Source organism: Fundulus heteroclitus, chromosome 19 (assembly GCF_011125445.2).
Source record: "Fundulus heteroclitus isolate FHET01 chromosome 19, MU-UCD_Fhet_4.1, whole genome shotgun sequence".
Taxonomy (NCBI): domain Eukaryota; kingdom Metazoa; phylum Chordata; class Actinopteri; order Cyprinodontiformes; family Fundulidae; genus Fundulus; species Fundulus heteroclitus.
Genome location: NC_046379.1, coordinates 14924059 through 14939627, shown reverse-complemented (window position 1 = coordinate 14939627; position 15569 = coordinate 14924059). Strand labels below are relative to the sequence as shown.

The window sequence follows — 15569 nt, the reverse complement described above, 5'->3', positions numbered from 1 at the left end:
AATTATAGGAGCAATGCGAGGACGCCATTCTCCATCGTTAAAGTTGATAACATAAACGCAATAAATCGTTGGTGCCGCCGGATTTCTCTCATTGTTTCCTCCACTCTTCTCTCTCCCCTCCAGATGCCAGGACGGATTTAACCTGAAGTGGTTCATCTTCATTGTCGCCGAGGCGAAAGGAAATCGTTGGTCGGGCTTCTCAGAAAAACACTGATAAGATACAAAACGTCATCTTTCACACGACGCTTAATACGCGTGATAAATGACCCCATTTTGTTTTCAATTGAAGCAAAACTTTATTTTATGATTTGAAAAAAAGTAAGATTTCCTTCTTGCCAATATTTCTTGTTCCAACCTTCGTGCGCAATTCCCGACTCGTTTTGGGAAACGATGTATTGAGTAAAAAAAAATAATAAATAAAAAGAAGAAAGAAAGATAGAAAGAAAGAAAAAGGGAAAAAAAGAAAGGTAGGCCTCGGCCCAGACCTCTAACATTATGTAAATGAAGCAAACCTCTCAACCTTGTGGATTACTGAGTCAGAGAGCAGGACCCTGTAGTCCGCAACCCCCCCTCCACATCAGGATCCCATAAAAATCTGGAGCTCGATGGCTTCATAACGCTTACAAAAGCGTAGACTTCAGATTAATAATTTTTAAAATCTACTTTAACTTTCTAAAGCAGGGAATAAAATACCACAAAACGCAGCTGGAGGGAGATAAACGCGCCTGACAAGGTGGGTTAGTAGCTAATCCTTGGATTTTTGCAACTGAAGTAGTTTTCTCTGACATCTTTCTTTTTATAGATGTTTATATTTCTGAATGCATGATGAATTGTGTTGAGCGACAATCTGTCTGTACGATCTCTAGATTAAAAAATGGGCCTTTTAAGGATACGGCTTGAAGGCACACAGTGAAGAAAATTACTTTTTGCTTCTCTTTGGCAACTAACGCACCAATTAAGAGCGCTTTTGAATGCATCTTTACCGTGATAAACTATTGCAGATAGTATTTCTGACTCGTTGGCCATGCCATAAAAAGAGAGGTTTACTGTCCATTTAACAATTAAATGTGTCATTATGTCTGAAATTGGGTCCCAAAAGATTGATATTTGCGCATTTATTGCGCAAATAAGTGTGTTCAAATTTACATAATTCGATTCTCCTCTTTTACGCTTTTAAGCCTTTATCTGGCCGTTTAACTGTTGTTTACCAGAACCCAATAACAAACCATTAATATCACTTGTTTATATCCTACAAACAACCTTTTTCCGATACCGTCACCCCTCCCTCAGCTCCAAGTAGCAGATGGATCCAGGCGGCCTGGCTCCTGAAGTGCTTTTTCCCATCTCGTTGATGCGAGTTCAATACCCTGAGAGATGCGTGGAGATCGCTGAAGGGCCAGGTCCTGACCTGCCAACTCAATCGCACACCGGCACGCAACGGACAGAGTGCAGAAAACAGCAGGATTTATTTAGACTTGCTGCCCCGATCGTCTCCAATTGAAGTAGTATATTTCTTGTTTTTTTCTCTGTATACAATATGGGTTAATTTACACACAGATACGTAATATTAAATGTAGTATCCAGTTCTGAATGTTGTTTTGTTAAGTATAAACTAATTGGGAATAGATAAACGTCAATACACGTCTGTCCGTGCGTATTTTACGCAGCAATCTTTTACCTTTGTTCTAATTTATTTTCGGTCTTCTTTTTCTTTCTTTTTTTTTTTTTTTTGCAAGTGCATCCGTACATATCCTAAAAAGAATTGAGCGTTATGTGTTCACTTTGGTATTACCGTTTCCAGGCAATAGATGAAGCTGAAAATTATAGATTTTAGCGCGGCGAGCTTCAGGAAAGCGCACGACGTATTCGAAATCCTCATTTCCTAACACATCTAACGACATTAAAGACACAAACGCTGATGCAGTAGGCTTCAAAATTTCAGTTTGATATGCATACTATTTCACAAATACTTTGGATTTAGGCAGCAACAACAAAAAAGATCGACTTTTATGGATGTGATAAATTAACATCACTGCCAGAGTCGCCATTTTACATTTGTTTTTCCCCCCATAAATAACGATAAATTAGTAGGAAAATTGAGGATAAATAATATAAATAATCTATTATTATTTTTGGAGACGCCAAGAATACAATTTAACTTCGAACATTTACACTCAGAGCAAGATTGCTTTCTGTAATCTTAGATTTAGGATTTCAGCCTCCCATGTCCGGCCTACGAGGCTCATTTGTAGCAGAGATTTGTGGAGGAAATTCCACACCTGCGGCCATTGTTGCACCATTTAGATCAAATACTTTCTCTCCTCTTAAATCGCGGCGCAGCGCGAGAGTAAAAAGCGAGCAGGTGCATATCTTTCAGCCGCACTACTTGAAACGTTGCGGCTCCTCTGCTAAGTAGGTTAAAGGTCCTCCCAAGTGGAGAAAGTATGTGACAGACCTCTTGAAGGCCGTATTCTTCTGCAGGAGTTTGCATTCATTCACAATTAATGTGGCTTGATGAACGAAATGATGCTAATAGAGGTCCAAAAAAACAGAATATGGGCTTTAATGGGATGCGGGCACATAATCTTGCAGCTGGGGAAGACGGAGAGCGGAAGAATTGAATGTATTGTAATAGGATTAAAGTGCTGCAGTTTTTCCTTCTAGTTTCACGGTGGTTCATTTAGCGTGGTGCATGGAGATAAGAGGAAAAACAGGAGAGCATAATTTCCACATCTTTCTATTTATCCCCCTGCATTCTTACGACGATGCAAAATGTCTCAAAATCCGTTTATTAGCTCTTTTACTTTGTTTCTGGCGCTAAATTAAAACGTGATATGGTTATCTACCCGTTAAATGGCCGCTATTTCCAGATATCACTCCCATAAAATGGATTCAGACTGTCCATGTTCCTCCTGGCAGGCTGGAAGGTAGAGAGCTATCTGGCATTCTTAACTCCAAATAATATGCGTTTGCAGCTTCATCTGCGCCCCAACCCGGAAGCTTCTTTTCCTTTGACTTTATTTAAAACCTTTAGTTACAATCTAGCTACCACTTTACGGCATTCTTCGACAGGACGCCATCAGTGGTGAGTTGCAGGTGTATCTAAAGTTAAAACACAATGAGTGTGAGGACGTATCACAGTGATGTATATTTTGATTTATTTTATTTTATTTAATTTTAGAGGTGCTAGGTTGCACAGGCTCTTTTTTTCCCCTTAGCTTGACTTTTTTCTGTTCATTTCAATATTTAGTCCAGTGCGTTTTTCCGGTTATATGTTTCATGTTAAAGATAAGTGACCACATTTAGAATTGGGATTTGTCTTTGTACATCAAATGTACAAAATGTTGATGTTTTTTATGAAAATTAAATGTGTCAGTGTTGGTTTTACCCTTTATTTTGTCTTAAGATAACTGACATATAGGTTGAAGCGAGTTAATTCTAATAAACTGTTGTTTTTTTCCTGGACTTGACTCTCTAGGTTTTGTCATTTGTCTATTGAGGTCTTCATGGGTGTATAGTTATTACAGTAACCAAACAATTTACTAATCTGCTCAGCTTCTCTAGGTGTAACTGTAACTGACTCTTTTTCCCCCCCTCCCACTTTAGAACCATGCCAAAACTCAAGAACAGTGTCCGCTGCAGGGCACATTAGATAAAAGTAGTTTGGATCTCTCATCCCAGCTCAAGTCATACAGGCTCACCTGTTCCCATACCAATCACACCTGCCCCTAAAGACACAAATAACCCGATTTGTAACTGTTTCTCCTTCAAAACTGCAATTGTTTTGAAGCAGAAGCGGCTTACGATCGGGCAAAGAGAAAAGCACGGAGGTTGTGGGATTCACAGAAAGATGAGCTATTACAAGCGTCACATAAATCTTCAGCACCTTCCTCAAACATCTGCGATATTTTCAAAGCACCTGATTAATATCGCTGTTTGGAAAGCTTGCAGTACTAGTTTAGCATTCTCTTCCAGATAATGGAATATAACTTCTCATTGCTTCATAGTTTATGCTGAAAGCTAAAAGTTTGAATTCTGGCTTATTGAATAATTTCCTAATTGCACTAAAAATATATTTTTCCTTTGTTCTTTTTATATTTCATCACTTTAGAAATCCTACTATGAGGTGGCTTGGCTGCAGTTGCTTCTGCATTTTAGTGGGGAATTATAGTTTCCACGGACTGTACTCCAGAGAGATCAAAGTCTTTCTGATCACAGGTTTGTTCTTTTAAAATCCATTTCATAATAAAAAATACTTCTGAATACTTCTGATTTAAATCTAGTTGTATATGTTACAATTGTATTAACCTTCTGCCACATGAAGACATGCTTAGGATGTATTTTTTTTCTTTCATTTTTGAAGGATATTTGAGGTTACTGGTTCCTCTTTGGAGTTTTCTTTACACTTGAAGTAAAAAGGATAGAAAAAGCTCATAAATGAATAGATCAATAGGGACGCTCAGGGTTCAAAGACAAGGTTAGAGAGGCTGAGATGGTTTGGACATGTTTAGAGAAAGGATAGATGTACATGGCAAAGTATGTTTAACATGGAGTTGCTAGGCAGGTGATAAAGCAAAAAACCCACGTAGAAGATTCATGGATGTAATGAAGGAGGACATGGAGAGGGTATGTTTGATAGAAGAGAATGCCAGGGACAGAATGCAATGGAGTCAGACGATCTGTTGTGGTGACCCCTAAAGAGAGCGGTAAAAAGGAAGAGGTACTCCTCCAATGGGATAAATTGATTTATTATACAGCCTAGCAAAAATAAAATAAAAGTATAAGAGAACAAGTTGCAGAAGAACCTGTTTCCATATAAGAATGGAGGGCATTATAGGGTGATGGTGAAAAATCCTCAATGACCTTTTATCTTTCTGCTTTTTATTAGGGCAGTTATGCAACTGTAGATCTGCTGTTTTGCACACATGAACCCGAGGCTTTGCACCTTGTTAAAGTTTGGTCTTTGGCCTGCCACACCAGAGAGGCCTCAGACAGCCTTTTCATTAGCTCTTCTTGAGCTCTTTCATCAGTTCTTCGTAGACTACTATGTGTCTGCTGAGGGATTTCGCAACGTGTTACAGTGGAAGAACAATGTGACTCTGGTGGAGATGAAGTAAAAAAGTAATTACCAACCAAATGTTTCAACAGTAATACAAATATTAATTCTGTGTCTGCTGTTACATGTCCAACAGATTAGTCGGTCGATACGTTAATAGTTCTTTAAACAAACGAGGATTGTACAGGAAATTCCAAGAAATAATCGGAATATTGTGAAAAAGATCAATATGTTTTGTCACTTATTTCAGAAAGTGAAAGTCATATTATATAGATTCATTACACACAGAGTGAAATATAAAAAAAAAATTAAGATTTGTTTAAGATTTGTTTATCGTAAGTCTAATGATTATGGCTTACAGATACTGAAAACCCAAAATTCACTGTTACAATGACGACAGTTTGAAAGTGTTTTCTCGCAGGACACATGATTATTTATTGTGATTGGCATTTAAGTCTAAAGCTCTCAGAAATGGTCTGTTACAGTCTACCGCCAAAATCTTTGATTTTACTTGTGTACCTTTGCATTTAATAAAATAAACCTTATTAAATAATCTTGTAGTGTTTACCATAAGTTATCATGCTTTGCAAAGCCCTGTTGGGAGAATCAATCTCCTAGTTATGTCGCCACCACTCCCAACGAAGAACCTTAGTCGATTTTTCTGACCTGTTTGATGACGGGACAGCATGCCTAGCACGTCCTTAGGTTGGATACAGTGATATAAACTTATCTAATATATTTAGAAAGAATTTATATAAAGGCCTATTGCAAGACTCATGTTGAATAGCCTCCTAGAACTAATCTTTATCTTTAAATCGTTATTATTATCTAAATTATGAACTCACTGAAAAAGCTGAAACTTTATTGCTCTTCATATTTCAGACTGATAGGACTATGATTCTTGCTATGGATGCCAACTTTGACCTTGTAAGAAAAAAGAGCTTTGAAAGAAATGTGACTGACCAAGTTAAGTGAGTAAATATTGTCATGTTTCTCTTGTCATTCCTGCATCGTTAGTCAAGTGTAACCCTAAATCATTATCCTTGTGATGTGATTAATTAAATATAACATCTAAATTATGTTTGTGATAGATAACACATTCAATTTTTTTTATTTGCATACGTCAAGTGTTGGGATCCTGAGTTTACGTTTCTTTCAAAGAAACGTAAACTCAGGACATTCGTCTCGTGTTACAGTTAGAGTAGTGTGACTGAGGACTTCAATTTTGTTCATTAATTAGGACTGTAGCAACTTTAAAGTTGGACATTTTCTTGGAACGTAAAACCAGCAGATAAAAATTTTATATAGCTGATGTATTTGAAGCCTCCTGTCGGCATGAATACCATCCATGTTTCTGACTCATGGAGAAAGGTGACCTGATGTCAAAAATGTAAAATCCTCATATGTTTTCCAAATATTCTAGATCCGTTTTTCCCCTCCTGTATTTACCAGCCTTTTTCTCTTTAAACAAGCTGGGAGATCCAAAATATATCATCAGTGAGTCAGAAGGTCAACCGTCGTCTTGACTGTCTGACTGATGCACTACTTCACTGTGGGAGGAGAAAATCAGTAGATCTAGGTTTGTGTATTTTTGCATTTGCTCTTCAAATGAAATTAACAATTTGCATTCAAACTGAAACAAACTGGTCACTATTGTTTTATGTTTTATACTTGGAACAAACATTTCATAAGGGTTAAAATTACAGCACTTTAATCAAACAAATTTTTAGTTGTGCAAAATTCTGCAGACTACGTCACTCTAAACTGTTGGTTTTAGTTTTGCGTGTGCTAGTTCCCTGAACCTGGAGTCACCCACTTCAGATGAAACAGTAAGTTATCTTATTATGGACATAGAGCAATGTCACAGGAAAAAAGCAACTCGGGGGTTGTTCTGTTTTTGGTTTTTTTGTGTGTTTAGGCTGGAGAGTGATCTTCAAACAACTGAGAGACACTGGAATAAAACAAAGATGGAGTCAGTCTCCCAATCAACTCAGAGACCTTGACCGGCAAGTCAGAGGTCAACTGGTACTACAAGCCCAAAATGAAGTGAGGGAGAAATTCTCTCTATTCTCCTCCTGAAATGAAGCAATCTTGGTAAATTTGTTTTATTTAGCTTTTATTTGTACATTACAATACTAACCCCACTCTTTGATATTTACAAGAATATGTTGCTTTTCTTGTCATCAAAGGAAATTTGATTTTTTTATGCATTACTTAAAATATTTATTCACTGTAACAAATTGCATTGTTAAAATATTCTGTAATATTCAGCAATACTAAAAAGCTATATATATATATATATATATATATATATATATATATATATATATATATATATATATATATATATATATATATATATATATATATATATATATATATTGTTTAAAACACAACTTCAGTGTCATCTTTAAATTCAGTGATTATTCAGGTAGCTATTGTCTTCACGTTCTCCTGATTGGCCGGTCTATAAATGTACATGTTGTAGGTTTGTTATCATGCTAGACATGGTTAGATCAAGTATCAGAATAACATGTCATCGTCATGTGCTGATGACATGTTTTTGGTGTTTTGTTTTTTGTAGCTATTACTTATTTATATTCATTGGTTCCAGTTGGGACTGTGCAGTGGTGCAGTTGGTAGTACTGCTGCCTTGCTGTAACGCAACAGTACTGGGTTCAAATCCTGGGGTCTTTCTTCATGGATCTTGCATGTTCTCCCCTGTGCATGCATGGGCTCTCTCCAGGTACTCCAGCTTCCTCCCACAGTCCAAAAACATTACTATTAACTTAATTGGTCTCTCAAAATTACCCTCAGGTTTGTGTGTGCGTGTGTGTGCGTGGTTGCCTGTCCAGTGTGTGTCTCCGTGTTACCTTGTGATGGACTGGCAACCTTTCCTGGGGGGGTAGCCTCTGGCCCAAATAGGTGCCAGCACACTCCTCCAATCGTTTGGCATCTCCCGACTCTCCAGGACTGTTAAAAAGCTGGTCAAAACACCACTGTACTTTCTCCCAGACATCTCCATACCTCTACAGATATGTGATCTGCTTTTCCACACTTCATCCTCTTCAAAGCTGCTTTAAAATCATTCCTAATAATTTCCTTCAGGCCTATTTCTCTGCTTCATCTGTCCTCCTTTCACTCTCATTTTCCTCATTCATCAGCTCCTCAAAGAGCAGACACAGTCTGTTCGTAACACATTCTTCTCTCTATCTTTTATCAGTCTAACCTGCTGTACATCCCTCACAGCTGTCTCCATCTTTAATGGCTCTTCTTTCTTTACCAAAGCAAGAAAGTTTCTCAGATATTTGCTGTATATTTGCCTGTGTTTTTATGATCCAGAAAAAATCCTTCTTTTTGATAATCATTTGTCTGTCAAAGCCAAATGTATCAATCATGGTGCACAAAACCCAAAGAGAACAAACGGCAATGTTTACAAAAAAACAAACATATTATAAAGCATCCAATAAAGAGTACATTTTTCTAAATGAACTCAAGCTTTAAAAATCAGAATTTTCTGGAAAAAAAAACATTCCTGGATCAGGCTTGAAAGAGTTGATTCAACGGACATCAGCTGTGTTTCATAGCAAGTCCTCCATGGACAAAACAATGGAGGTGAACTTTGTAGCATTGTGAATAGTAAATGTAATCATCTCAAACATAATCTTCTATTGAGCTTGCCTAAATGAAAACTCTAATTCATCCTTGGGGGGTCCTCAAATGCTTCCAGCCTTTCTTTATTGTGGGGTGTACTTTAACACTCAAAACCCTAGAAATAAGCACCAAGTTCATTCTTCAGTTTAATAAATACCCTGCTTCCTTTGTCTGAAAAATAAAAATGTCACTTCCAAAAACTTTCAAATCCACACGTTTCCCTGAGTGCCAGTGTCCTCCGTGCTGTTTCAAGTGGCAATATTTTTTGCATAGCTGCTCTCTTTTGTAACAACAATTAAAAAACACCATGCAGGCATAGCAGCAGATCAGTGCAGATCACCAAATGCACTGCAGAACAAAGCAGGATGGTGTACTTGGACTGGGTGCTTGGTTCCAAGGGTACCTGGTTCAGTCCACTTCTCTGTTGCATTAATTGTGGCAGCAGTAAGGGCAGGTAAACAAAGCTGTTAGAGAGTATAGTTGTGACTCAAACACAGCTCGCTCTAGCTTTGTCACCCAGCTACTCGTATGGCCAAATCCATCTGCCAATCTTCCTCTTGTCTCTCTTTGCCCTTGAATGCAATCAGTTGTTGCAATACAATAACGCCCATTTGGATGTCCGGAAGCAATATTATAGAGCGGATTTGAAGTATATAAAAAATAAAAAGCTTGTTTGTACGTCTTTATGCATGAACATTTAGTTGAGTTCACTTTACAGAAACACATTTTCAATGTTTTCCGGAATGGAATACACATTATTACAAAGCTTATACGTCTCCAACTGTTCTCAGTTTTCAAACACAATGTCCATCAGACTGACCACGGTGCATAAAGAGGATGTGCACAGTTAATGCCTTTTTTGTCTCTTGCAAGGAGATGTATATCAGAACGAAAGCAGTCAAGTGAACCAATTCATGCAGAGATGCTTGGTTTAAATTAGAGAATAATTAATCTCCAGTTCAAGTTTAATGCAAGAGCAAAACGATGTACAAAACTCTCTCATCACAACTGGCGGTCAAACAATTACCTCCCACCACAGGCGAAACAGGTTTAACACACATTAGAATACTAAAAAAGAGAGAGAGAGAGAAGCTAGTTTTACAAATTTGCAAAACCAGAACTTTCTAGTGAGAATCCTAGTGTTAATAATTGGGCAAAATAAAATCAACACATGCTGTGTAGTGTGTTTAATTCACTCCTCGAGTCTGCAAAAAGACCTAAGGAGTGAACTAGTAGAAAACAAACAGTTTTCTACTATATGTTTGATGTTGATGGTACATTTAAATAAGATCCACTTCCTTGGACTTCATTTACTGTCACCCGCCAGGCTATTAGTGCAAGATCACACAACAATACCTCCAAACATAATAAGCTGTACACACATTTTACACATGCATGATTGTGTGAATGTCACATGCACTGAAGGAGCAGCATTCCTAAATCAGTCTAGGTTGCCACCAGAGGTGGGTAGTAACTAGTTGCATTTACACAGTTACATTTACTTCTGTAACTTTCTGAGCAAAATGTACTTTTAGAAGTAGTTTTACTGCACTGTGCTTTTTACTTTTACTTGAATAATATTATTACTCAAGTATCACTACTCTTACTTGAGTACAATTTCTGGCTTCTGTACCCACTAGGAGTTACTCCATGCATAAAGAGCTGACTTGTTTTAACCAAAAACGCACAAGAGAGAGAAAAACCTAGAGTTTATGTTAAAGTGAGGCACAAGCTTTGTTATTTTAATGTTATTTTCTATGTGCTGAGCTCATTGAGCCATTTGGAGGTCAAACGTACAGCATACAGTAGATATTGTGACTGGAAATACTTTGCACTTTTCTAATATACTGTATATATATTAACTGCTGTAAGTATTGCTTTCAAGTTTAATGTTGAAAAAAAATATTTAGAAAAGTGTTTCTTTTGTCTTTAGTGTATCTTTTGTCTTTAAAATACCAGAATTTGCACATAACCTTATATTTTTGTCTGTCTCATTGCACAATTTTTAAATATTAAATCACCAGCTGTAATTGTTACTCAATACTTGAGTAGCTTTCTTACTGAATACCTGTTTACTCTTACTTGAGTAATTTCTTGGCTGACTACTTTTTACTTTTACTTGAGTAAAAATATGTTGAAGTAGTGCTGCTCTTACTTGAGTACAATTTTTGGCTAATCTCTCCATCTCTGGTTGCCATCAATTACAATAAAGCTATTAATTCATACATTCCTTCAAACATGTCTCCCAGTCAGCCAGAAATACAGAATTAAAAATATCTATAACATCAATTAGCAGTTAAGGACCAATGTATTTGTTAAAAAAAATTTAAGAATAGCTTTTAGAATTCAATCTGTACGTCAAAGAGGGCATCATGCATCATTGGCAAAGTTATTCCAGAATTTTCTGTGACTTTGTTAAGCTTAGAAATACAATAAACAGCATTGCCAAAAAGCTTGCCTGCAGGTTCAGTCTGTTGGAATTACCCTTAGTGTAGTATCATGTTATAAAGCTGAAGTGCAGTATAGTCATATTCATTAAATGAAAAAAATAATAATTTCAATTAGGCTTGTTTGTTCGAATTAAAGTATTAAATGTACATTTCATTAGGCCTGTATTTCTGCAATAAAAATGTCGTTTTATTGGTTTTATGCAATATTCTAATTTTAAATGTCATGTTTTTATTAGCTGCGAGTACAAAATCGTCAAAACTAACCGAAATAGATGCTAGAAAACATGTTTCTGCGTAATTAAATGTGCTTTTCTTAGTGAATTGAGTTACGTACATAAATGATCTTTTGCATAATATTCTAATTTATTGAATGGGATTGTAAATGAAGTGAAGACCTACCATAGAGGAGGGTAGTGGAGATAGTTCTTTCAGAAAGGAAGGATTGGGATATCCTAAAACATATACGTTGTTAATTTGTATGTCACACACCTATTTTAAAGTCAAACCACATTTTTTTTTTCTCGCGTGAGTGGACAAAACTAGAAAAGTCGTTGTTTTTATGTTTAAAAAAAGGAATTTTTATTCAAGGGTTAATGCCCTAGATAAACCATCACATTCTTTTAGCTCTAAATATTTTAGCGGTGCACCACAGTTTTAGACCCAAAATGCATGCAAATAGCTGCAATTGCTGCACCCCCCACCCCATGCTAACACTCTGGAGATGTATCTCCTACTCCAAAGTATCAGAGCTCTCTAAGTGCTGCACGCGGAGACAGAAACTTTCTAAATCGTGAAGCTGCACATCAATGAGGTGTTTTTACCTATCTGTTTGTCCCCCACTTTGAGACCCTTTTATCCAGAAGTCTGCCTGATAGCCCGTCATTATTTAGATGAAGCCACATAAACACATCGCAAAGCTACTTCAGATCTGGGCAGGTCCGAGACCGCACCACGTGGGAGCGTTTTAAATATGAAACCAAATCAGATTTTTTAACTCTAGAGTGTGCAAAAAAAATAAAATAGGCTTTCCTCCGGTTTCTACAAACTATATTATCTTTGATTCAGCTGTTAAACAAAAGAGTGTTTTTTTCTGAATCTTCATTGTAGAATGAATTTAGAAAAGGTAGCAGTACTTACATGATTTTTTTAAAAATACAATTAAACAAAAAGAAGAGTCACACTATTATAAAAACGTATCTCAGCATGCATTTTTCCCGGATTGAGGGTTCTGTCTATCAGTATTTTAATTTTATTCATAGAAGGTGGAAAAATATCTCAAAACATTGTTTGTAATTTTTTCCAGCAAGAATGAAATACTTTTTCATTAATTAGAAGCTGAAATGATGTAATGAGTAGTGTTAGGGGGACATTTAGGGTCCCAGCGTTAACTTTACCAAATGCAACAAAGCAAAATGCCTCCATGCAGCTTATTGTCACAAGCTTTAAGAAACTTTAAATTAGTTTTCTGAGTAAAAAAAATATATGTAAGGAATTTTCAGATAGAAAATGTTTACAGTGAAATATATGCTTTATGTTGTTATGTTACCTGTCATTTCAGACTATTTTGTGCACCTTAATGCATTAAGGAAGTAAAAGACAACAACAAATAAAGATCTACAAATGACTATGACTAGGCTTGTTTGTCAGATTAAAACTACCTTTTGAAAAAAACAACAACAACAACAACCTTTAAGTTGGTATTAAAAACACTTCCCTTTTCTGCATGAAAAATGTTGTCTTTTTATTGGCTTAATGCAATATTCTAATCTTAAATGCTATGTTTTAATTAGCTGTAGGTGGACAAAATGATAATTAAGAGAAATAAAGGCCTTAAAACATCCCCAGTCTGTGTTCATCTATATAATATGTTTTCCTCAGTGTATTGAGTTACGTAATAATAATATTCTAATTTGTGGAATATGACCATATATATATATATATATATATATATATATATATATATATATATATATATATATATATATATATATATATATATATATATATATATACATATTGCTTTATTTTGAATAACTATGCAATGACGGAGAGAAATGCAGAAAAGAGACACTAAAGGATAATTAACTCATGGTTTTTATGTTTTAAAACAAAAAAAAGTAGATGAACTAAAATATCTCCAGGTACGATGAGGAATCTATTTGTCAGAGAAAGAAAACAGAAACAATGTTAAATTTAGATAAAGATCTTGATTTTTTTTTCTTCAAATTCTGCCACCCTATTTAAAAAAGTAAAAAAATTTTTTAAAAAAGTAAAAAAGTATTCAACTTGACAATAATAAATAATCCCATAGCCCAATATTTGCTTGATTCAGTTTAAAACCTTGTGTTCAAATACCCCTTTAACTATGACGGCAGGCCAAAATTAACTATATGCGTAGTGAAACCGCATGGAAAAACACAATAATAGGAAATATTGTCTTTTAGTTGGTTTATCATTACATCTACCATGAAGTTTATTTTTAAGGAATTTCTGAATTTTTATGTTGCATGTTTTATTATTATTATTATTATTATTATTATTATTATTATTATTATTATTATTGTTATTATTATTATCATAGTTGTTCAAAAATGCAAAATCTAACAAGGTGTTTTTTGCACTTTTATTGTATTTCTGATGCTTTGTGCCAGAATAGTATAGGATAGAATAGATAACTTATTGTAGACCTGGCAGGTTCCACTCATTGGGTGATATTTACGCTACTCTAAAAGCAACCCAATCTGTTTTGTGTTGATTACTCTGAGATTGGGACCATAACATGCTGTAAGATGATATCAAGTCTGATATCTCTCTACTTTATCGTTAATTTTGTCTCGTCTTGTTCCAGTGGCTCCTTTCATGTAGAAGGACATCAGCCTTCTCTGCCTGACTGTTTCTGAGAACGCTTAAAGTCATTTGGTCTACCTGATCATTTGGCAACCTGCTCTCCTCCACAATGCAGCTCCACCAATCGAGATGCTTCGCTGACCCCTTCTCTGAAACCATCGTGTTATTGTGTGCTAGAACCAAGCAGGCTGTGGTACTCTCCTTCCCGCAGCCGTGAGTGCAACGATTCCTCTGCACGGATGACGACTTCTGCTGCTGCACAGTGAACAGAAAATCCTGCAAATCATCCTTTGGCATCTGTCACTGTTTCCTACACCAGCTTTTTTTTTTTTTTGTTTCAGTGTTTGCTTGCAGTTTAAAGAGGCAATGCAGCTGCAAACAGAAATAATTTCAGCATGTCCAGCTTTTTGAAAACAGGCTGCACAGCTGTAGTTATTATTATCTCGAACGTGTTTTGAGTCAAACTAAAGGATCATATTTTGCACAAGAGTCTTTGGAGTTACAAATGTCAACTTTAAGCAAAGCTTTTTCAGCAAAGTAATACTCAATGTTTTAGTATTAAGTGATTGGGGCTATTTCTTTTATACCAAGTTTATGACATCATATACATTCTGTCTAATTCAGTTAAATTCAATTCAATTTTATTTATAGAGCACCTATTCACAACATGTCATCTCGAGGCACTTTACAACGTCAAATTTAATCAAATCTTACAGCTTTGTCAAAAACTCTAATATAATAAAATAATAATACCTAATTAGTGACACTAGCTCTTTTTCCAGATACAACAGTTTTCAAAAATGCTCATAATCCTCAAGCATTTGGTCACTTTACAGTTTCAATGTATTTTAATAGTATTTTAAGTGATACACCATATCAAAATAGTGTGACGTTAACAGCTTTTGCCTGTGTCTCTGCTGCTGTTGTCACAATCTGCTCCCTGTGCTGCACTAGCCGTTATCCCCTGATATTCTGAACCTGTGATTCTTCTAATTGGTGGTGCTACATCTGTGTGTTGCCTATAGATTCCTGTCTGCTCTGATTATTTGGACTCCTGCCTGTTTGCCTCACCCTTATTAGACCCTCCTGTTCTCAGTTCTCAGTTTCTGGACCTGTACCTGTTGCCTAACTCTGCCTCTCTGGCAAGCCCTCCTGTACTTCTGTCTATCTGTTAGCCCCGACGATCACAACCCTGGACTGGACTCAGTAGCGTGTCTGTTGGACTCCCCCTCTGATTACCGCAGCGTGCTTCAGAATCCCCGTGCATGACCCTGTACTGTCCCAGGACCTTCTCCTCTGCATCTAGTCGACCCAGCTTCTGCAAGCAAAGGGCAAGCCAGGATCCTCCTGGCACCACTTCCTGAAATCAATGCTACACCCCGGATTCAAGAGAGGTTAGTGGCTTTAATACAGTGCTCAACAAGTCCCACTGTTGGACTCCGCCTCCAACCTGTCTCTCTTCCTTGCAGAGGTTCCTGAGCCAGTTCCAGACGTTTCCCACACCGGCTACACCTGTTTCTTTAATAGCTCTCTTAAAAGTCTCTCTTTGTGTCTGGCTGAAT

At 36.4% G+C, this 15569-nt stretch overlaps 1 long non-coding RNA gene across 1 annotated transcript; it reads left to right on the top strand.

The window, feature by feature from the left end:
* Nucleotides 1–587: 587 nt before the first annotated feature.
* On the top strand, nt 588–14421 carry LOC118567074. The gene is made up of 6 exons (XR_004933457.1): nt 588–733; nt 4112–4218; nt 5939–6027; nt 6529–6635; nt 6975–7150; nt 14009–14421. It is a non-coding gene; the product is annotated as an uncharacterized LOC118567074 (long non-coding RNA).
* The last annotated feature ends 1148 nt before the right edge of the window (nt 14422–15569 follow it).